Raw genomic sequence first — 23,454 nt, forward strand, 5'->3', positions numbered from 1 at the left:
TCAGAGGTGAGTCCAGATATGGTGGGAGGCAACCCTGAGTACATCTCTTCCTCTTGAGAGAACCACCTCACATCCAAGACTTTGCACAAGGCAGTATCAAGGTTCTAACACTACTTACCCACAGAGGACCACCACTGGAGTCTAAGCAACCAAAATTAACTTTCAGAAACAAAGAATCAAAAAACACCTTATGGTTTATCATATTCAACCTACCCTCCTTCGTCTGCAGGTAAGTAACCCCCTTTTTATTTGGTTCAGTCTATTCCCCCAGAAGAGCTGAAAAAACAGACTGTAGGGTCTAGCAGAGAAAGATTCTTGCAAAGTAAAAACCATAGAGACATACAGAAAGATAGGAACCATGTAAGTCTTCAATAGCATAGTGGCTAAATGGATAGCACTTCAGCCTGGCAGTACTAGGGTCGTTGCTTCGAATCCCAATCACAGCACCACCTGCCTGGAGTTTGCATGTTCTCCCTGTGCCTGCATGGGTTTCCTCCGGGTACTCCAGTTTCCTCCCACACTTCAAAGACATGCCGGTAAGTTAATTGGATCCTGTCCAAATTGGCCCTAGTATGTGTATGTATGAAAGTTAGGGACTGATGTGAATGTACAATATATATGTAAAGCACTGGGTAAATTGACGGCGCTATAAAAGCACCTGTAATAAACATTGTGACCCTTTCTCTGTAGGTCAGCTTGCAATTCTTCCATCGCTGAACCTTTGCATTTCCAGCATCCAATTTCTCCTCCCAATTTTGCCTGGCATTATCTTCCCTACCAAACTTAACCCCTAAGATCTTAAGATAACTTGAGGCTTTTGTAAATTGGGGCAGATCAAAATCTGGATCACCATGCAGTGTCCAGAGAGCTTCACTCTTCTCAAGGTTGACAAGAGACCTAGAGTCCTCAGAGTGAGTTCGAATGGCAGCTGCTAAGATCTGGGCCTCATGAGGAGCAGAAACCACTACAGTGACGTCATCCACATAGGGGACTACAGATAGGGCTGAGGCATGGGGCACAGGTACTCCTTGAAATCCACACTCCTGTAGTGATCTCAAAAGGATCGATGGCAAAAATATACAAGAGGCGACTCAAGGGGCAACACTGCCTCATCCTCGCCTCAACCCCAAAATTGCCACCCTACCACCCATTGATGAGAGGGAAGCTCTCAGGCTTCTGATATAAAGTTCTTAGTCAATCAACAAATGACCTTGGGATACCGAACTTTAACAAAATCACCCACAGATACCCATGGTCAATCCTGTCGAAGGCTTTTGCTTGGTCTAAACTCACAACATACTTTACTCACACAAGAACCTTACACCTCTCAAATGCTTCCCTAAAGGATATGACAGCACCAGAAATATTCTGCCCTTTTACTGTGCCATACTGACAATAGTGCAGGAGAAAAACAATACAATATTGAAAATAGAATCTCTGCCAGAATCTTCCTGTCCTCATTCAAGAGGGCAATAGATCTCCAGTTCTTGATGTCACTAAACTCTTTACACTTAAATAGCAGAATTAAAGATGATACTTTTACTTTTAAACACATCCACCAGAATCAGAGCCAAGAACTCTTTAAATTTCTTATAAAACTCAGCTGTAATGCCATCAGGTCCTAGTGCCTTCTTCTAACATAATTTATTAATAGCCTCCCTAACCTCCTCCACCATTATGTCTACTGTCAAAAGGGAGAAGTCTAAATTGTCAATATCAGGACCTTGAACCGCCTCTAAGAACGGTTTCATCTTCTTCTTATGAAAACCCTTTTCCTGAAACAAGTCAACATAGTATGATCCTAAAACTCCAAGAATTCCCTTCTGAGACTCCTGAAAAAGGCCCTGAGTCGCCTGGTATCAACTTTTTATCAGCCTTATCCCGACAATTCTCCCTCTGGGATCCATAATCTTGTCATAATCCATAATCTTGTTCAAATATCACGGAGTTCCATCTGCTATACTGATAGTGACTTATCTCGGATTTTATTTGATCAATTTTCTTCCCTGCCTCCACCCCACCTGAATAAAGGGGCTCCAGCTTTTTCCGCAGCCTGAAATAATGGCTATATTTACTTTTCCCCACTTTTGTGACGGCTTCTTCAAGAGAGAAGAGATTTCTTTTTTAACATCCTCCCATCAATCCACAGTAGAGTTATAGAAGTCTAGTCTCTCTGCATGGTGTTGCAGGAGAATTTGTACTTGTTGGTGAACTGATTCATCTTCTAAAAGATTGGAGTTGAGCCTCCATAGCCCCCTACCCATATCAGAATGCCTACAAGTTCCCAGGCAAAAGCATAGGGTCACATGATCCGAATAAGGTACCAACTTTTCACTCATTTTGATCACCAATTCTATAGGACTTTCTACAGTAATGCCATATCTAGTCTGCTCTTAATATTACCATAAGAGAAGGTGAAGCCTGGCTTCCTGCCATTCTGTGCAAACACATCACTTAAACCGGTTTGCAAAATAACTGACAGATGTTAGGTGCGTCTCTTGTAAAAAATAGACATCAGCGTCTAGGTACCTAAGGTGTTCAAAAACTGCGTGCCAAGTCCTTCTGTTCTTTATGATGTTTACATTGCTGGAAACAATGTTTAGAGAAAACCTGCCATCACAGCAAAGAGGATAAAAATAAAGCCCCCATCATTATAAATCAGAATATGAGTCACTCTGCCAACTACCAGTTTCCATATCAGATTCTGCAGATACAGGAGAAGGGGGCGGCCGCCTCTTAGAGGGCAAGTCATCTCCTGAGCCAGCCACATATTCCCTTTCCTCTTTTTTAAATTCTTGCTCCAGTTGGGCCTCTAGAACACAGGAGTCGGCATCCGACTCTGATAAGACATCATACCGACTTCTGGTGCCCTTCTCACTTTTTTAGCTGACTTCTGCACTAGGGTTCATTCACTTTCAGGTTTAGGGGTAGCCTTGTCTTTCCTATTCCTTCTCTTCTGACCGGGAATGTTCTCCACAGAGGCAGGAACTGAAACAAATGAAAAGGGCACAGCCAACCGCTGCCCCTCAGCCCACTGAACACTGTCTGCCTGCCCGAGGCTGTCAGTGCGGGTACAAACCCCATCTGCTGACACAGCAACTCCCTAACTACAAACCTACTATCAGATTGCTCTTCTCTGGAAGCCCTATGCTTGAACCTGACCATGTTCCTCCTCTTAAAGGCCTGACCAGTATAACTGGTACTGTTGGAAAACGAAGGGGCCCCCACGACTCCAGGCATTCTGAGGAGGGACATGACCAGATGGACCACCATTCCGTTGTGACGCAGGTGTCGGCTCAACCAAAGGGGGGGGAAGTCATGAGGGTTATTCTGAACTGACTCCTCCATTGCCACATTCTCAGAGTCCTCAGACTGGTCATGACCCCACTCAGACATACCTACATCAGTATTAGTGACATCAGAAACTCCTACATCAACATTAGTGATATTAGCACTGACCATCACATCACCACTAGCATCACCAGCCTCATCCACATCAATACCAGTTACCCCATCATGAAAACCAGTCTCCCCAGCATTGATCCCACCATGTGAATTGGGGGTAGCAACACTGTTCACATGATCCATGTGCTGGGAGTCCACCATGTAGCTTCTTTGGGTTTCCTGTACTGTGAAAGTCTGCTGGGATGAACTGATGCTCCCGCTATCCTCCAGAGCTGGACGTCCAGCAGATAAATCAGCTCCAGGCTTGTGATGTTCCTCACTGTCCCTCAGAGTCTTTCTTTCAGGAAGCACATTTTTTGCAGCATGCGTTGAACCAGTTCCCCGGAGCCTGACTCTGAAGAAGATTGAGCCCTTCCACTTAACTGCACTTCAAACCGATCACGATTCCGGGACACCGCCCCAACTGGTCCCAGTTCTTCCAGAACAGCATTAATGTCCTTTGATATACCAGCCAGTTCAATGGCCAGGGAGTTTAGTTTGCCGTCAAATAGGATTTCTTTTTTGGGGTTGGCAGCCTTGAGTCTGTAGACAGAGTCAATCTGTTTCTGGATCTTAGCCTTGGTCTTCCTCAGGGTCTCCATTCTCTTCACCAGAGAAGGAATCTTATTGGCCAGGAGCAGCACAGGTGACTACTTTAACCCTTCCTGCTTCATATCTGCAGGACGTTTAAAATTGTGATCCCCATCAGCAGTACTGGGCTGAGGGTCTTTGCTGGGTGTAGAAGGACTTGCCGGGGCAGATTGTGGAGGGTTACTCACTGTCTTTTCTCTTGCCGCCATCATCTCTATTCTGCTGGAGTTTGGAGCGTGATGAGCGTTCCTGGCTACTGCCCACCATTACACACTGCTGTAAGTTCTCCTTCATAGTTTTCTGCTCCAGCAAAGTCCTTGCATATGTGCATGGAGTACTGGGAGTGACAGATGCCTCTGCTCCGCTCTGAACTGTATGGGCCCCGCTCTGAACAGCCTGGGCTGTGCTCCGTGCGGCATGGGCTCCGCTCTGCTGGGCTTGTTTTAGTAGTAATGGCTGACTGCCTTGAGTTGCACTTCCAGAGCTTGGAGTGTGCTGGGTGACAATATCACTTTTCTGAGCCGTATGAGCATGGGCTCTGCTTGGCTTGCTGTGCCTGTAATGGCTGACTGCATGGAGTTGGACCTCCACGGCTTAGATTGTGCTGGGTGACATTACATTGCTGAGCCGTATGAACTGTTAGGGCTCCGCTCTGCACGGCATGGGCCCCGCTCTGCACAACATGGGCTCTGCTGGGCTTGCTGTGGTTGTAATGGACTGCATGGAGTTGGACCTCCATGGCTTGGACTGTGCTGGGTGACAATATCACTTTTCTGAGCCGTATGAACTGTTTGGGCTCCGCTCTGCACGGCATGGGCCCCGCTCTGTACAACATGGGCTCTGCTGGGCTTGCTGTGGTTGTAATGGTGGACTGCATGGAGTTGGACCTCCATGGCTTGGACTGTGCTGGGTGACAATATCATTTTTCTGAGCCGTATGAACTGTATGGGCTCCGCTCTGCACAGCATGGGCTTTGCTCTCCTGAGCTTGCTGTGCCTGTAATGGCGGACTATATGGAGTTGGACATCCATGGCTTGGACAACATTACATTGCTGGACTGACTGAACTGAATGGGCTCTGCTCTGCTGGGCTTGCTGTGGCTGCAATGGCAGACTGCCTTGAGCTGCACTCCCAGAACTCACATTTTACTGAAAGACATCATACTGCTGGACCGACTTCATCTTAGCTGTATTATCAGAACTTCTCATACTGGACTTTCCATCACCAACATTCCCACGTCTACTTATAGTCTCTGCCATCTGCTTCCCATTCCCCGAACTCCGTCTTCCTGCTTCACCACCAACCACAGCTTCACCTGGATCTCCATGTGTAGGCCGAGAAGCACAGGACTCTCCTGGGAGGAATCCCAGCCCAGAGCAGCCCAACCCTGGGCTAGTAACAGACATCAGAGGAGGTCAGCACCACACAGCCTGCAGCTGTTCCACAGGAAGCCACAGGCTCTGCAGAGTCCCACTTCTCCTGTCCCGTATGCCGGGTGTAATTCTCGGTATCTGTTCTCATTCTGTATGTATGGACTCTGCACAGCACCATTTCTTTTTTTCCTGTGTGCCAGTTGTAATTCATGGTATCGGTTCTTATTCTGTATGTATGGACTTTGCACAGTACCATTTCTTTCTCTTGTCCTGTATGCTGGATGTAATTATCGGTATGTGCTTTTATTCTGTATGTATGGACTCTGCACAGTTCCATTTTTCTAGTCCTGTATGCCGGGTGTAATTCTCGGTATCTGTCCTTATTCTGTATGTATGGACTCTGCACAGTAGTAATTCTCTTATCCTGTATGCTGGGTATAATTCTCGTTATCTGTTCTTATTCTGTATGTATGGACTCTGTACAGTACCACTTTTGTCCTGCATGCCGGCTGTAATTCTCAGTATCTGCTTTTATTCTGTATGCATGGACTCTGCACAGTAGCAATTCTCTTGTCCTGTATGCCGAGTGAAATTATCAGTATCTTTTCTTATTCTGTATGTATGGACTCTGCACAGTAGCACTTTTCTTGTCCTGTATGCCGGGTGTAATTCTCGGTATCTGTACTTATTCTGTATGTATGGAATGCACAGTGGCAATTCTCCCGTCCTGTATGCCGGGTGTAATTCTCGGTATCTGTACTTATTCTGTATGTATGGAATGCACAGTGGCAATTCTCCTGTCCTGTATGCCGGGTGTAATTCTCGGTATCTGTACTTATTCTGTATGTATGGACCCTGCACAGTGGCACTTCTCCTGTCCTGTATGCCGGGTGTAATTCTTGGTATCTGTACTTATTCTGTATGTATGGTCTCTGCACAGTCCCACGTCTCCAGTCCTGTATGCCGGGTGTAATTCTCGGTATCTGTACTTATTCTGTATGTATGGGCTTTGCACAGTGGCACTTCTCCTGTCCTGTATGCCGGGTGTAATTCTCGGTATCTGTACTTATTCTGTATGTATGGACTCTGCGCAGTCCCACGTCTCCAGTCCTGTATGCCGGGTGTAATTCTCGGTATCTGTACTTATTCTGTATGTATGGACTCTGCGCAGTCCCACGTCTCCTGTCCTGTATGCCGGGTGTAATTCTCGGTATCGGTTCTTATTCTGTATGTATGGGCTCTGCACAGTGGCACTTCTCCTGTCCTGTATGCCCGGTGTAATTCTCGGTATCTGTACTTATTCTTTATGTTTGGACTCTGCACAGCAGCACTTCTCCTGTCCTGTATGCAGGGTGTAATTCCCGGTATCGGTACTTAATCTGTATGTATGGACTCTGCACAGCAGCACTTCTCCTGTCCTGTATGCCGGGTGTAATTCCCGGTATCGGTACTTAATCTGTATGTATGGACTCTGCACAGCAGCACTTCTCCTGTCCTGTATGCCGGGTGTAATTCCCGGTATCGGTACTTAATCTGTATGTATGGACTCTGCACAGTGGCACTTCTCCTGTCCTGTATGCCGGGTGTAATTCTTGGTATCTGTACTTATTCTTTATGTTTGGACTCTGCACAGCAGCACTTCTCCTGTCCTGTATGCCGGGTGTAATTCTTGGTATCTGTACTTATTCTTTATGTTTGGACTCTGCACAGCAGCACTTCTCCTGTCCTGTATGCCGGGTGTAATTCTCGGTATCGGTACTTAATCTGTATGTATGGACTCTGCACAGCAGCACTTCTCCTGTCCTGTATGCCGGGTGTAATTCTAGGTCTCTGTTATCATGGGCATGACATAATACTGAGAAGTCGCACACATTCACTGTGAAGCTGATTTATGAAAGATAACAAACATCACCATCCACTCTACAACACGCAGCTCAGTGTTTCTTCCACACAGCATTATGTATTTCTTTGCCCATTCAAGAAATGAGGAGTGCAGGATGGGGCCTGAGATGTCACCATGTACATGTCTCAGTCATTACCCCATAGGTTATATGTAGGGGAGAATAAATGGGAAGTATACCCCTGTATATATATCTATGTATGCTTACACAGTCACAAGCCTACACGTTATACATGAACAGAGTAAACGGCATACTACCTATCAGTTGTAATGTCTGTCAGCCGGTTCCCTGCTCTGTTGTCCCCCGTGTAACCGACAAAAACTGACACCGGAAAATGAATGCGGCTTCTATGGTAACCATACACTTCCTACATCCCATCAACCAGTAAAAACGGCCCTTTCAAAACCGCCAATGGCTGGACAAGTCTTCCTGTGTCCGCCTCTCTGCCACAAGAGAGCTGTGATTGGTCGGAGGCGCCTATTGGCAGTGTGTAGGACTTTACCTGGCAGGGGACCTGGTATGTTAGTAAGGGCGGCAGGTTAAGGGTCGGTGTTTCTAGGAGGCGCTTGTTTCAAGCCCGGTCACGGACGTCTGCTGACTCGTCTCTATCCACAGTGAAAGTAGTTGTGGGTGCTACAGCAGTGCCAGCCAGACTTCACCCCTCCTCAGCATATCATAGCAGTGCATTGCTTACTGTGCTGTGGAGGGGCGGGGAATGTATACGGCGGGAGGTGACATGGAAAGGGAACTTGTGACAGCCTGATACTGACAAAGGGTCAGCCGTACTTCAGTGCAGCCGGTACCTACCTTACCTGAGCCAGACTGGGTGAGACAAGACAGTGAGTAATCCCTTTTCCACATTCACGACTGATCAGACATAAACTCTCTATGCCCTGTTATGTATTGTATACTTCTGACCCCTGCACTCTTTGCCTTGTCTACTCTTGCTTCCTGCACTACGGACAGACACTTGCATGCGATCCGCGCTCCTGACTCTTGCGCTTGATGCGATCCGCGCTCCTGACTCTTGCGCTTGATGCGATCCGCGCTCCTGACTCTTGCGCTTGATGCGATCCGCGCTCCTGACTCTTGCGCTTGATGCGATCCGCGCTCCTGACGCTTGGGCTTGATGCGATCCGCGCTCCTGACTCTTGCGCTTGATGCGATCCGCGCTCCTGACGCTTGGGCTTGATGCGATCCGCGCTCCTGACGCTTGGGCTTGATGCGATCCGCGCTCCTGACGCTTGGGCTTGATGCGATCCGCGCTCCTGACTCTTGCGCTTGATGCGATCCGCGCTCCTGACTCTTGCGCTTGATGCGATCCGCGCTCCTGACTCTTGGGCTGGATGCGATCCGCGCTCCTGACTCTTGGGCTTGATGCGATCCGCGCTCCTGACTCTTGGGCTGGATGCGATCCGCGCTCCTGACTCTTGGGCTGGATGCGATCCGCGCTCCTGACTCTTGGGCTGGATGCGATCCGCGCTCCTGACTCTTGGGCTGGATGCGATCCGCGCTCCTGACTCTTGGGCTGGATGCGATCCGCGCTCCTGACTCTTGGGCTGGATGCGATCCGCGCTCCTGACTCTTGGGCTGGATGCGATCCGCGCTCCTGACTCTTGGGCTGGATGCGATCCGCGCTCCTGACTCTTGGGCTGGATGCGATCCGCGCTCCTGACTCTTGGGCTGGATGCGATCCGCGCTCCTGACTCTTGGGCTGGATGCGATCCGCGCTCCTGACTCTTGGGCTGGATGCGATCCGCGCTCCTGACTCTTGGGCTGGATGCGATCCGCGCTCCTGACTCTTGGGCTGGATGCGATCCGCGCTCCTGACGCTTGGGCTGGATGCGATCCGCGCTCCTGACGCTTGGGCTGGATGCGATCCGCGCTCCTGATGCTTGGGCTCGATGCGATCCGCGCTCCTGACGCTTGGGTTCGGTGCAATACCTACTCTTGCACTCATTGCCTTATGTACACCTGACTCTTGCACTAGGTGCATTACATACTTCTGATGTCTGCACTCAACAGGCTATATACACATGATCCCTGCACTCTGTGCATTAGGTACTCATGACTCTTGCAATCGGTGCGATGCTTAGTCCTGACTTGTGCGCTCGGTCTGATACATACATACTCTTGTACTCGCTGCCTTACATACTCCTGACTCTTGCGCTTGGTGTGATGCGTCCTCCTGACTCTTGTGCTAGTTGCGTTTCATAATTCTGACCCCTCCACTCAGCGTTTTACATACACATGATCCCTGCACTTTATGCACTCCTGACTTGTCTGCTCAGTGTGATACGTACTTGTGTGCTCACAGCCTTAGGTATTCCTGACCTCAGTGCAATACATACTCCTGACTCTTGCACTCAATGTGATACATCCTCTTGCACTCCGTATGATACATACTTTTGACTCTTGTGCTAGATGTGATACATACATGTGACTTTTGCACTAAGTGCATTACATACTCCTGACCCCTACATTCCTGCGGGTTACATACACCTGATCCCTGCACGCTGTGCATTACGTACTCCTGACTTGTTCACTCAGTGCGATATGTACTTGTGTGATACGTACTCTTGCACTCACTGCGTTATGTACTCCTGACTCTTGTGCTCAGTGTCATATGCTCTCCTGACTTTTGCCCTTGTTGCGATATGTACTCCTGACTCTTGCACTAGCTGTGTTACATACTTCTGACCCCTGCACTTACATATGACCCCTGCACACTGTGCATTATGTACTCCTGATTTGTGCTCTAGATGCAATACATACTCATGCACTCACTGCCTTACATACTCCTGATTCTTGCACTCGGTGCGATATGTACCCCTTGTAATGGGTACGCGTACTGAGCCCTGACAAAGCTGTGTGGAAGGGCATGGATGCCATGTTGTTCAGACTCAGCCGTGACAGTTTGTAACACGTGCTAGTGAATCTCTTCACCCCCCCCCAAGAAAGCCTCTGGTGCAATACACAACTGTTAACTGATGCCGGAGCCTTCTTTTCAGACCAGGACAGATATAGGCCCTCTCATGTGTATTAGCCCAATCCACCATTCCAGTCTGGAAACCCTAATAAAACGGTCACCCTTGATTCACACATGTGCGGTGCAGATTGAAGCTCAGGTTTCACAGCTAAGGGTCCATTCACACTTGTGCAACTTCAAAATCGTGCAACTTGATGTGAGTTTAATGCAACTTTGGACAAGTGCGACTGGCTTTGACCAAGGATGATTGTGCTGTAAAAAGCCGCACACAAATCGTATGTACAACATTAAAGCAAGACGTTTATGCAACTTTGGAGGGTTTACATTGAAGTCTATGGCCCTCAAGTCACATTAAAGTCAGACCAAAGTAGTAATAGTAACTACTTTGAAGTTGCTGCAACTTGAAATCGCACAGATACAGTGAAGGAAATAAGTATTTGATCCCTTGCTGATTTTGAATGTTTGCCCACTCACAAAGAAATGGTCAGTCTAAAAATTGAATGGTAGGTGTATTGTAACACTGAGAGACAGAATAGCAAGAAAAAAATCAAAAGAAATGCATGTCCAACAAATTAAAACTAATAAAAATTTAAAAAAATTATAATTTTATTTTTTTTTTTTGTGCTGTCACCAGTCAGTGTCCCTGATCACCTCCATGCCAGTTAAATGATGCTGTACTGCACTGGTGACAGTATGTAAAAAAAAAAAAAAAAAAATGGTGAAAAGAATTTTTTTCATTTTCCAAAAAATTATGACAAAAAAATTACAACTTCAAAAAACTCGCCATGCCACTTATGAAGTACGTCAGACTATCTACTTTGCAAAAAGGGGTTATTTGGAGGATATCTGTACTATTCTGACATTTTTGGACCTCAAGAAATTAGATTGGCCGTCAGTACTTCAGAATTGATCTATACCATAGTTTGTGAACTCCATAACTTTCCTACAAACTAAAAAATACATCCTAATTTGGGTTATTTTCACCAAATACGTAGCAGAATACATTTTGGCCTAAATTTATGAAGAACAATTATTTATTTGCAAACTTTTATAACAGAAACAAACAAAAACATGTTTTGTTTTTTTTTCAACATTTTCGGTCTTTTTTTGTTAGCAAAAAATAAAAACCCCAGTGGTGATTAAATACCACCAAAAGAAAGCTCTAGTTGTGCAAAGAAAATGATAACATTTTAGTTTGGGTACAGTGTTGTATGACCGCGCAATTGTCATTCAAAGTGTGAGAGCGCTGAAACCTGAAAAATGGCCTGGGCAGGAAGGGGGTAAAAGTGTCCTTCCCTCGTCAGCATGCAACCTATACGGGGTGACACCGGACCCGCTCCAAGAAAAGGTAAGTTGCAAAGAAAGCCGATGATCGCCGCAGGATGCATCGGATTTGCGGATTGAGCATAATGGATCAGAGTCCGATCCATTATGCTCAATCCGCAGATCCGATCCATTCTGCGGGGATTGTCGGAGGGGGTGTCACCAAGTGTTGCCGCACCGGGTGACACCTACCCTAGGGACGCCTCTGCCAAAGGGACAATAGTTCTGTTTACCTGGGGGTCCCCAAGAGATTCCTTTTATTTGCAGAGATTTCCATAGTGCATATCGTTACTTTTTTATTCATAGTTGAAAAATCCACACCACATGTTTCTTGTACTTTTAGATGACTTAAAATGCAAAATGTTTGAAATAATTTTTCAACGGTTTCTTATTTGAACTGTATCTTGCACATGGTAACCACTTGGTTACTCCATACTTTAGGTAGTGTAATCTGAGGTGAGTAGGACAATGGTGTGTAGGGGGGGTACTTATGCATCTTGTATACACAGTAGGGGTGTGCTCTGGCTTTCAGATGGGCAGGACATACTCCTGACCTCCTAATTGTGTGCATTATATATAGTCCTGACCTGGCTTCTATACATTACATACTCCTGAAACCTGCACACAGCATGTTTTATACGTCTGACCCCTCTACCTGGATATTACATACTCTTTACGCATGCACCCTGTATCCTGTGTACTACTTACCCCATGCAATCTGTAAATTTTGTATACTACTGACCCTTTCACTCTGTTATGTATTCTTGACCCCTGCATTCTGCAGACAACAAATACTCATGGCAAGGGGAGTGTGTTTCAGTTTATCTGAGATGGGCAGGAAAAAGATTGGGGTACCTATACATATTATACACACATTAGGGGGTGTGCTCTGGCTACAAATGATGGAGGTGCAATATGTACTCCTGGCCTCTTAATTTTGTGTGTTATTTACTCCTGACCCCTCCACTCAGTACAATATATACTACTGATTCTTGCACTCTGTGTATTACGAACTCCTGACCCCTGCACTCTGTGCATTATGTATACTTGGCACTTGCACTCTGTGGTCAGCCCTGCTGGGAGGCAGGGAGAATGTGAAGTGGACCGGACAATAATTGTGGTACACATGTATAGTACACCCACAGGATGGGTGTGCTTCAACTTATCAGAGATGGGCAGGACAAGGAATGGGGCTACAGTACATATGTATATTATACACACAGGAGGTGTGCTCTCCAGCTTCTTTGAGGTGGTTAAGACAATGAATATGGCAATCGGATATCAAACATCCCTAGGCTGCAATGTACAGCAGGTGAATGGGGCACATTACACCCCAGGGGAAAAAATTCATAAGATCCATAGCACGCTTGGTGTCTGGAAATCATAATTTAAATATATTAGTTGTCAGACTATAACACCTTGTCAAGTGCAAATATTGATATGATTAAAAGAATTGACACAGAGAGTATCCATAAGGCAAAAAACTCTTCAACACGCTGTTGACATACCTTTCTGACCATTTGATTGGTTATGTCATGTCTGTAAATGCTTTGGGAATCGGCTCAATGGCTCATTGCTGAGGACCTTACATTTTTTAATTCCCCCCCCTTTTTTTTTTTTTACTGATGTCTTTTGCTAATATTCACTTCTCAAAGAAATGAAAGGAACACTTTTTAATCAGAGTATAGCATCAAGTCAATTGAACTTCTGGGATATCGATCTGGTCAGTTAAATAACAGAGGGGGTTGTTAATTAAATTAAGAACAGGTGTTCTAGATGGGCAACAATGAGACAACCCCCAAAACAGGAATGGCTTTACAGGTAGAGGCAACTGACAGTTGTTTCCCTACTCATCTTTTCTGACTGTTTTTCACTAGTTTTGCATTTGGCTAGGGTCAGTGTCACTACTGGAAGCGTGAGGCAATACCTGGACCCTACAGAGGTTGCACAGGCAGTCCAACTCCTCCAGGATGGCACATCAATACGTGCCATTGCTAGAAGGTTTACTGTGTCTCCCAGCACAGTCTCAAGAGTATGGAGGAGATTCAAGGAGACAGGCAGTTACTCTAGGAGAGCTGGGCAGGTCCATAGAAGATCCTTAAACCATCAGCAGGACCAGTATCTGCCTCTTTTGTGCAAGGAGGGAAAGGATGAACACTTCCAGAGCTCTATAAAATGACCTCCAGCAGGCCACTGGTGTGAATTTCTCTGACCAAACAATCAGAAACAGACTTCATGAGGGTAGTCTGAGGGCCCAACATCCTTGACAGCCCTGTGTTCACTGCCCGGTACCATTGATCTCGATTGGCATTTGCCATTTAACACCAGAATTGGCAGGTCTGCCAATGATGCCCTGTGCTTTTTACAGATGAGAGCAGATTCACCTTGAGCACATGTGACAGATGTGAAAGGGTCTGGAGAAGCCGTGGAGAATGTTATGTTATCTGTAACATCGTTCAGCATGACCGTTTTGGTGGTGAGTCAATGATGTTCTGGAGTGGCATATACATGGAAGGATGCACAGACCTCTACAGGCTAGACAATGGTACCCTGACTGCCATTAGGGATTGGGATGAAATCCTTGGACCCATTGTCAGATCCTATGCTGGTGCAGTGGATCCTGGGGTTCCCCCTGGTGAACGACAATGCCCGGCCACATGGGGCGAGAGTATGCAAGCAGTTCCTGGAGGATGAAGGAATTGATACATTGAATGGCCCCCATGGTCGCCTGACCTAAATCCAATAGAACACCTCTGGGATATCATGTTTCAGTCCATCCGACGACGCCAGGTTGCACCTCAGACTATCCAGGAGCTCAGTGATGCTCTGGTCCAGATCTAGGAGGAAATACTCCAGGACGCCAACCATTGTCTCATTAGGAGCATGCCTTGACATTGTCAGACATGCATACAAGCACGTGGGAGCCATACAAATTTTCAGCAAAATGGACTAGCCTGCTGCATCGTTTTTTCACTTTGATTTTCGGAGTGTCTTTGAATTCAGTCCTCTGTGTGTTGATAATTTTCATTTCCATCAGACTATGGGGCATTCTTACGTTCCTAACACATTACCCAGTCCATATCAGTATAGACATCCAGCATGATATTTTTCCCCACTGAGATCTCATGTGTTTTCAAAGTGTTCCTTTAATTTTTTTGAGCAGTGTATTTTCTGTAAATAGATTCTTTCACCATTTTCCCTCTTCTTTCATTAAAACCATATTTTAAAACCATTACATGGAATGTTCCAACTAAACATTAAAGAATCCTCTCTGCTGTAAGGGCTACTATATGTTAAACTCTGTACATGCCTGTCTGGACGTGGTGGTAAGTGTCTGAGATATTTCATAAAGTTCAGAATTGCTACAGCAGGTGAATGGTGAGTGTTTCCTTTAATACAAGTGATGGTGGCCACTACTGTTTGTGTGTAGAAAGGGCTAACTGTGACGTTAACCAACCCCAGTGATGATCATACTCGGTCTGCTGGCACTTAGATTGTTATTCTGTGAGCTGGAAAATCTCTTCAAAGGATGAGGCAGAGAGTACAATCGTCACATTCTGGTGGCAGTGGTGGAATCTGAGACTACAGGGCGTACATAAGGCAGGGGACACTGATGTGTAGAGGAATGGCCAGGGAGACATAATGCTGTTAGGTGAAGCGTAAGACCAGAGAGGCTCTAAACAAGCAGTGATATAACAGATGCAGGAAGCCCCAACGCTGGCAAGGATGGGGTCCAGGCAGACTGTATTCTACAGACATATGAGGACTACAGTCCAGTCCTTATAGTTCTGCCCCACATTCCACCGATGGACAAGAAAGTGCACTGAGGAAAAATGTTGTTCTGAAGAATGTGCTGGACAGGTGTACAGTGCCTGTAATCTTTGGAAGATTTCCCCGCTGTTACTTTTCTGAGAACAACCCAACATTTCGTATTTTCTTTTACTTTCACTTTCAATTATTATGGTAAACAGGACAAATAGAGAAGGTGAATCTTCCTAATGGGACACGGACAGCAATAAAAACCTGACTGGTTCTAATTCCTCTCTGTCCAAAAGTAAAAAAAGCTTTTGCCTTTAGTTATTCTTTAAGTAAATAAACCCCAATAATTCTATGTTTTTCCATATTTAGGTTTCTATGTATTACTGTTGAGAGAACTGACCCAAAAAAGTAGTTTGTAAAACAAAGCCCTCCAGCAGCATGGTATCATTGCTGTAATGGCTTCCATCTTCACCTGGTCTTCCTTCCGGGTTTGCGAGCTTTGGTCATCTGACTGGCTGAGCCACGATGACATCACTCCGTGAACGGGAATCAAGGGTGATGGCACATTGGTCTAAAGGAACGGCACAGGTATGCCGTTTGCAGAGCGCATGCTCCACCCGAATATCTCCTAAATGTGCACATTTAGGAGATATTAATTTTACCTACATGTAAGCTTTATTATATGCTTTACCTGTAGGTAAAAATAAAGTGGGTTTACTCCAACTTTAAATAACTCATACCTGGACCACTACTTATTTAATTGACATATTTAGCATCGCATGAGATAATTGGAAAAAAATGTCACGTTATTCAGTTTTTTCATGAAATATTCTTTAGTGAATTGAGCCCATTGAGAGTTTTGTTAAAGTTATAGAGTAGAGCTTTAAGTTTTGCCTATAGCTCCACTCTAAGTGAGTTATTACAAAGTGTTACTCTCAGTGAGTTGCATGTTCCCTTATAAATTAACACTGCCTTTCCTCACTGACCTTTAGTATCCTAATATAGCATTTTAATTGCTAGCCTAAGCATATCAAAGACATTCGTTACTTCTTTGCTTTCTCCTATTATTGATCCATCTATCATTCATGAACCAGACTACTCACTTAAATCCATCATTTTAAATTCTTCTCAGTCAGAGAGAACTTTGTAGAACCAAACCAGCCTTAGCTAAAGCACAGCTCTAGCATGGTAATGAGCTTTGTATCATTCGTATCATGTACCGTGCAGTTATTTCAGATTTCTCTTCTTGAGACAATATTGTATTTTTTTTTTGCTTCTTGTTTTAGAGAGATTCAGACAAAACAGTGTCTAAATCTGCTACAAAGGACAAACAACCATAAAACCGTAAAAGTAAGTCCACCCAAAACTAAATATAACCCGAGACCTCAGTACAACACACTGGAGGACATTTATCATGCAAATTAGGAACACAATTATCCGCTAATCACACTGTCTCCTGCAAAGTCTGCAGTGGATTTACAGACCTATGTATCTGTATTCCTGGGTAGCCAGGAGCACCAGTTTAAAGACAAATTTATTTCTAAAGATAAGAGATTTCCCTACTAAACAGCCACATAATTAGGAAGAGGTCAGGGGCAGGTTTCAGTCAGTTGCACATGAGGGCAGCCAAAGGAGGAATTTATGACTTAAAAGTAACCCACTTGGCTGCCCAGGAGTACAGATGCAGAGGTCTGTATACCTGTCACAGAGACTTTGCTGCATGAGACACAGCCTGATGTGCAACTAATTGTGTTGCCAATATGCTTGATAAATGTCCCCTTGTATTGTCTTAGTGCTGATTTACATATGTGCGGTGCGGATTGAAGCTCAGGTTCACAGCTAATTGATATAGTAGTTGTTCCACAGGTTTAGATCAGGTTCAGAACAGGATTAGCTGAGGATCTTGTTCATGTGGTTTAGAAACTGTTCTCAAAGAAGTCAATAGCCTGTAATCCGCACCTGAACCAGACCTCACTGCTCAAAAATTGTACACGACTCTTTTTAAAACCCATACTGAATCTGCACCGCCAGTGCACCGGTGCAATGTTTTTTCACATTTCATGTGGATTGGATACAGTTCAAAGTGCATCCAGTCTGCATATATGTGAATGGGCACTTTAATATCCTACTAAACATAATTAGGCAAATCAAGGCAACAAGAACCTTGGCTAATGAGAGAGCTACTTCTCAAAAATGAGACCCACTGTGACTTTTCAGGTTGGCTCTGCCTAACCTTGTCCCCTTTTTTATGGAATAAAGAAACTATAGATTGGTTGCAGATACTTGCCAGTTCAAAATTTAAAGTGATTTCTACAGGCTTATTTTTAAGAAAAATGTCTATACTTACCTGCTGTGTGTAACGGAACCGACCCCAGACTGCGCTTGGGTACTTCCGTTAGAATACCGCTTCCCCGTCCGAACACCGACAACGACACCACAGCTGACAATACAAGACTAGACAATACCAATTTTGAAGTAATCCAGGATGTAGACTCCTTTATTTAAACACAGATACAAGATATATACACTCAAGGGACAGTCCCCCCTCCCTGCATAATGACACAGGGCAGGGCAATCTACATTTAGTAACAAGAGACACACAGTTATTCAAACTTCACACCAGCAGACGGTCCCATCAGGAGGGAGGGCTGCTGGAGACACCCCCCCCCCCCACTAAGCTAATACACATAAACACATACATCCCATAATAGTTTGCTCCCAAGCAAGACAAACAATAGAACAATAGGATGCAGCAACACAACACCAAACAATCCACAACCCCCACCCCACCTATCTCCTAAACATGTCTACACAATATTAGGACAGATCACCCTGTACCCCTAACAGGCACAGGGTGACTTGCATATAAGAGGGATATGAGGAGCTGAGACAGGGGTTTCCGCACCTCTCCAAAGTGAGCTGGGTTCCATGGGCCCCCCACCCAAAGTGACTCCCGTCACACTGTGTGCAATGGTTTTACACAGAGCAGCCCGGATCCTCTTCTTCTCGGGTCCCCTGCAGGCTCTCCTGGCCCTTCCCTTCTGTCGGGTGCAACCACAGCAAGCAGCTTGCTAAGGGGGCATCCACTGCTCCTTGTGTGCATTCACACACGTAGCTGCAGCTCAGCCCTGACCCCTTGCTCTTCTCATTGGCTTACTGGCTGTGATTGACAGCAGTGGGAGCCAATGGCTCCTGCTCATGTTTCAGCCAATGAGAAGAGGGAGTCCTGGGATAGCCAAGACTCCACTGCACATCGCTGGATTGAGAGGGGGCTTAGGTGAGTATTAGGGGGGGCTGGGGGGGAGCTGCACACAGGTTTTTTACCTTCATGCATAGAATGCATGAAGGGAAAAAAACCTTGAGCCTTTAGAACCACTTCAACTTGTGCAATAGTTTAAAAACTGACCACACTAGGCAAGAGAGCATGGTCAGTTCTCTAGGAGTGCTGGAAACTGAGTGTACTCTTGCTGTTTTTCCTCCTCCTGCTCTTATGCAGCTGAGAACAGAGGGTATGTAATCCCTTGTAAAAAAAGAGGTATTCATAGTGTTTTGTGTACATATTTGTATAATGGATGTATATGTAAAAACATTTTTTTCCCTTTCATTTATATTTTAAACTGAATGGGTTGTTTTACAAGGTGAGGGTTTACAATCCCTTTAAATTGTTTTTTTTATTCATATATTAAGATGCATATGGACATGTCACCCTTCATTTTTGAGTGTTTTTAGTTTACACAATTTTACATTTTGTATGCATTTTTACAACCTGTATTTTTCAAGCAGACTTAGCTGAACCCTGCATGCGTAGTGTGAAAATAAAAAGGGTGCTTCCTAACAGAACTCCTATTTCATCTCTCTTTTATCTAAGAACCATCCTCATAAGCCCAATGACATGAATACTGTAGATGCTCACTCATGGCAAGTCCATTTATCAGACTTATCTCATGCAATATTAGGGGTATGAATGTCTCTTTAAAGAGACAACTTATGTTTGATACCAGGGGCGGACTGACAACTCATGGGGCCCCCGGGCAATAGGGGATCATGGGGCCCCTGTGTCCTTGCCGAAACTCAAAAAAGCCTATGAAAAAGATACCAGGGGCATCTCATGGGGCCCCCTACTGACCCTGGGCCCTCGGGCAGTGCCCGAGTTTCCAAATGGTCAGTCCACCCCTGTTTGATACTGTTTTTTATCTTTTAAAACCTCCCTGATCAGTCTCTAGAAGACACACACCACTGTTGATACCATTAACTTCCTCTAGAGGTACTGTATTCAGTCAAGCTATTATTCCATGTATTCATCTTTCTGATCCACAGGGTCTCAATGTTCTCTTGTGAGAGAACAGAGATGGATAAGAATGGAAGATAACTTTCTGCACTGTAAATTGTTTGAAATGAAATGTGTTGTAGCTAATGTATATAAACCTCCACCCTACTCACACAGAGTACTCCAACTTTTAGCCAGGTTCTTAGTTCACTTGCTGCCTCCCAGTCCTGGTGGTGAGGGATTATTTTTTTCTAATTTGCTCTAGAAGTAAACTTCCTCCTCCTCATGTGATTCCGATTGATACCTTAACCTCTTTTGGCAAACCTTCAAGGCAAATATCTAATGCTACTGAGACCCAATACATATGCTGCTGTAGCACACATACATCAGTTTCCTACACTGACCTCACCCTTGGCATGTCTGAGATTCTCCTGCATATCAAATCTGTTTGTATCCAACACAGAGGTGTTTCCGACCATTCCCTCTTAGTGGTGAAATGTATGCCTGGCTGTCAAACTTCAGGTACTGCCTGGTGACTCAACACCTTTTTAGCTCTTGTCATTTTTATCTCATGAATTCATGCAAAAGACCTTCTTATCCTTAATTTCCATAAATGCTGATACAAGGCAAGTTTGTGATGATCTTAAAGCAGACCTCTGATATATTCTCATCATTGAGATTAGTTCCATCAAAACTGCCACTGGGAGGGAGGTGAAGCCAGGTTATTGGTGCTGTTGTGGAAACCGAGGCTAGATATGTTAGGGACCCAACTCGTTAATCAGTCCTGCTGGCTAGAATTGCAGACTACACTACAACAATTGCTTACCAAATGGGTATAACAAGAACAATTTTTCCTAATGCTCCTTTCCTGGGCAGAGGGAGAACAAGCTGGTAGACTTCTAGCTCACATTGTTTGCTCCCAGTACGCTAACTCATGTTCAAGTCCTTTAAATCCTTTTTTAAAGATCTATATACCTCCAAAGCCCTCTCTATTCGTACTGAGCTGCAGCAATTTCTAGTTCGTATCTCATTGCCTGCCCTTTCTGTAGTGGACCAAACTCCACTTGACTCCTCAATAACGCTTGAAGAGTTGGAAATGGCCATTACTATTTTTGCTAATTGTAAGACACCTGGTGTTGCCTGCCTATGTAAATTTATAAACCATATGAAGCCATCCTTCTTCCTATTAAATGCTTTTAGCCGTCTCTTTTGAATCGCTCCCCACTTTATATGTTTGTTCAAAATAATACATCCAAACAAGAGGGGCCTTATGCCAAACCTTTCAATGACCACCATTATTAGAAGAATTATCCTAATATCCATACCCCAGTAGACACTACTGCTAGCCTTAGACACTGTCAAGACTTTTGACAGCATCAAATGGACTTATATCTAGGCAGTTCTCATGAAATTTGGGTTTGGAGAGAACATCTGCAACACTGCTTTATGCACCCTAAAGACCTCTGTTCGAGTTAATGGCTTGTAGTCATCTTCTTTCCCACTACATCAAAGGGCCAGACAGGAATGTCCTCTGTTGCTGCTCCTCTTCGCAGTGACAATGAAAACCAGTGGCCAGATTATTTTAACAATAGCAGAAGTAGTTGGGTTCCTTATGGGGCAACATGAGGAAAAAAGTCACACTTTAAGCCAATGATTAACTGCTATTTCTTTTGATACCCACTCCTCTCTTTCCTCCGCAATGTCCTTTTTCACAGAATTTTGGTACATTATCTGGTCTACATGTTAATTGGGATGAATCCGTGCTGCTCCCTTCTAGACCCCACTCCCTGACTCACTTAGCTCGGCACTGTCCTATATCAGAGTGGCATCTCAAATCATGTACCTCAAAGTCCTAATTTCTAAAATGTTATATAATTATGTTCCTCATAATCTTCTCCCTCTGCTCATCAGATTTAGTTCTCAATGTACAGCATTAGCGGTTAACTGGAAAACTATAGAGGGCCTCAAGTGCAGACACTTCCGGAGGGCTGCACAACAGCAGCACATTTTCACACCTCAACTCCCAAAAATGTTGGTCTTGCTGCCTCTTTTGCAGCGTATCACAATGCACAATGAAGAAGTCAGTTGCTGCAATAATCACCACCAGCAGTGGTGTCAGTCGCCACAGTAATAATCCCCAGCATTGGTGTCCGTACTATTACATTAAAGTGTTACTAAACCCAGGAACCTGCATTGACTATATTTGGTTTCCCACAGTACACTGAACATGGAAATGCAAACTTTTCTCATCAGCAGTACATAGCAGTCTTGAGACTTCTATCAGTGTCTGGCTGAGCACTGTGTAAAGCCTATAGGAGGGATTTTCATTCCCCCTTGACTGTCCTATGAGGTTGCATAACCCCTGACCCTTTGTCCAGACAGCGCTGATTGGCAATGTGCTGATCACATGCATCCCCCAAAGAAAAAAAACTCTCTAGCAATACTTACTAACTGTGCAAAGTAACCCCTAGAGCTCTGTACTATCAGCAGATGGATTGGGGACAGTAAAAGATGGGGAAGATCAGAGAAGAAAGGATCAAAAAAGCTTTTTACACATTGCAGAGGATTAACCCCTTAGGTTCCACAGTGAGTATAATAAGCATGTCTTACTGCACGTATAGACTGATTTTACTGTTGAGGGTTTAGCAACACTTTTGATACACATTGGTGGTCAGTAGCATCCCTCCCCTGCATTGGTAGTCAGCAGTGAAATTTAACCCCCCCCCCTCCCCCAGCATTTATGGTCAGTGACAGTGAAAGTTAAGCCCCGATCCCCCTAAATTGATGGTCTTGGCAGTGAAAGTGCCCCGCCCCCTTTCTCCGAATACATACTCACACACTTTCCCTCTCTCCTGTACTGATGGTCACGGTAGTGAAAATGTTAACCTCCCCCACCCCAGCACACACGCCAATTGCTATTCTCCATGTTAGATGCCCACCAGGATTTGTTTGTATACACGCTGTGACTCTGCAATTCATTTGAGTGCAATCTCATGCAACAATAAAGTTTATTAGAGGATTTTACATTATTGCAGGCTTGTTTTTTTTCTTTTAATATGTGAGACTGTTACAGCCACCAGGGGAGGAGTCCAGTAGTGTATTTTGGTTTTCTACTACCCTAGGCAAGACTAAAATCAGCTAAATTTGTCCCACCCCTGCCTGTTAAAGATCCACCCTTTCATCTGTAAATACCACCCCTTCCTCTTAATGCCCAAACTTGTGTGGACATGATACAGGAGATGGTCAGAGACTGTGGACAGGATACAAGAGATGGTCAGAGACTGTGGACAGGATACAGGAGATGGTCAGAGAATGCGGGCATAGAACAGGAGATGGTCAGAGACTGCGGACATAGTACAGGAGATGGTCAGAGACTGCGGGCATAGTGCAGGAGATGCTCAGAGACTGCGGACATACTACAGGAGAAGGTCAGAGATTGCAGACAGGATTCAGGAGACTGTGTACAGGATACAGGAGAGACTGCAGACAGGATACAGGAGATGGTCAGCTAAGTCCTGCCAAGGACGACGCCCGAGCCCTATCGCCCCATTGGTGATCATTTACCCATCACATTCTTCTGTGCTGCCCTCCCTCTCCCTAGGCTGAGACTTGTACAGTGCTGTCTCTCATTCAGTGCCAGGTGCTGGGACACAGAGAGGGCTCCAGGGCCTGGCACCCCACTGTCATGTAGCCTGCAGGCCACATGTTGGGTGCCAGAGATGTACAGTCTGCGGCAAACTGCCCCTATTGGTTAAATCAGTCTCCTGAACATGATCTGGATGCCTCACTTACTGTATTTTTTTTTAC

The 23,454-nt window shown here is 45.1% G+C and overlaps 2 protein-coding genes across 3 annotated transcripts in view; one reads left to right on the top strand and one right to left on the bottom strand.

Moving 5' to 3' along the window:
• Nucleotides 1–7,673, bottom strand: part of SCLT1 (sodium channel and clathrin linker 1) — a 295,900-nt gene extending 288,227 nt beyond the window's left edge. Inside the window, exon 1 of the mRNA XM_089672201.1 lies at nucleotides 7,567–7,673. The gene's annotated coding sequence lies outside the window, so the exon portion shown is untranslated. The remainder of the gene's footprint in view (nucleotides 1–7,566) is intronic.
• A 223-nt stretch (nucleotides 7,674–7,896) lies between these two features.
• LOC149467137 (UPF0462 protein C4orf33 homolog) overlaps nucleotides 7,897–23,454 on the top strand; it is a 68,363-nt gene continuing 52,805 nt past the window's right edge. The window contains exon 1 of one of the 2 annotated variants that reach the window (XM_089672203.1): nucleotides 7,897–8,135. The gene's annotated coding sequence lies outside the window, so the exon portion shown is untranslated. Of the gene's footprint in view, nucleotides 8,149–23,454 lie in introns of both variants that reach the window. The other variant, XM_089672202.1, reaches the window with a different exon arrangement.

The sequence above is a fragment of the Staurois parvus genome, unplaced genomic scaffold (genome assembly GCF_062004578.1).
Source record: "Staurois parvus isolate SC_StPar_1 unplaced genomic scaffold, SC_StPar_1.0 ptg000122l, whole genome shotgun sequence".
Classification (NCBI taxonomy): domain Eukaryota; kingdom Metazoa; phylum Chordata; class Amphibia; order Anura; family Ranidae; genus Staurois; species Staurois parvus.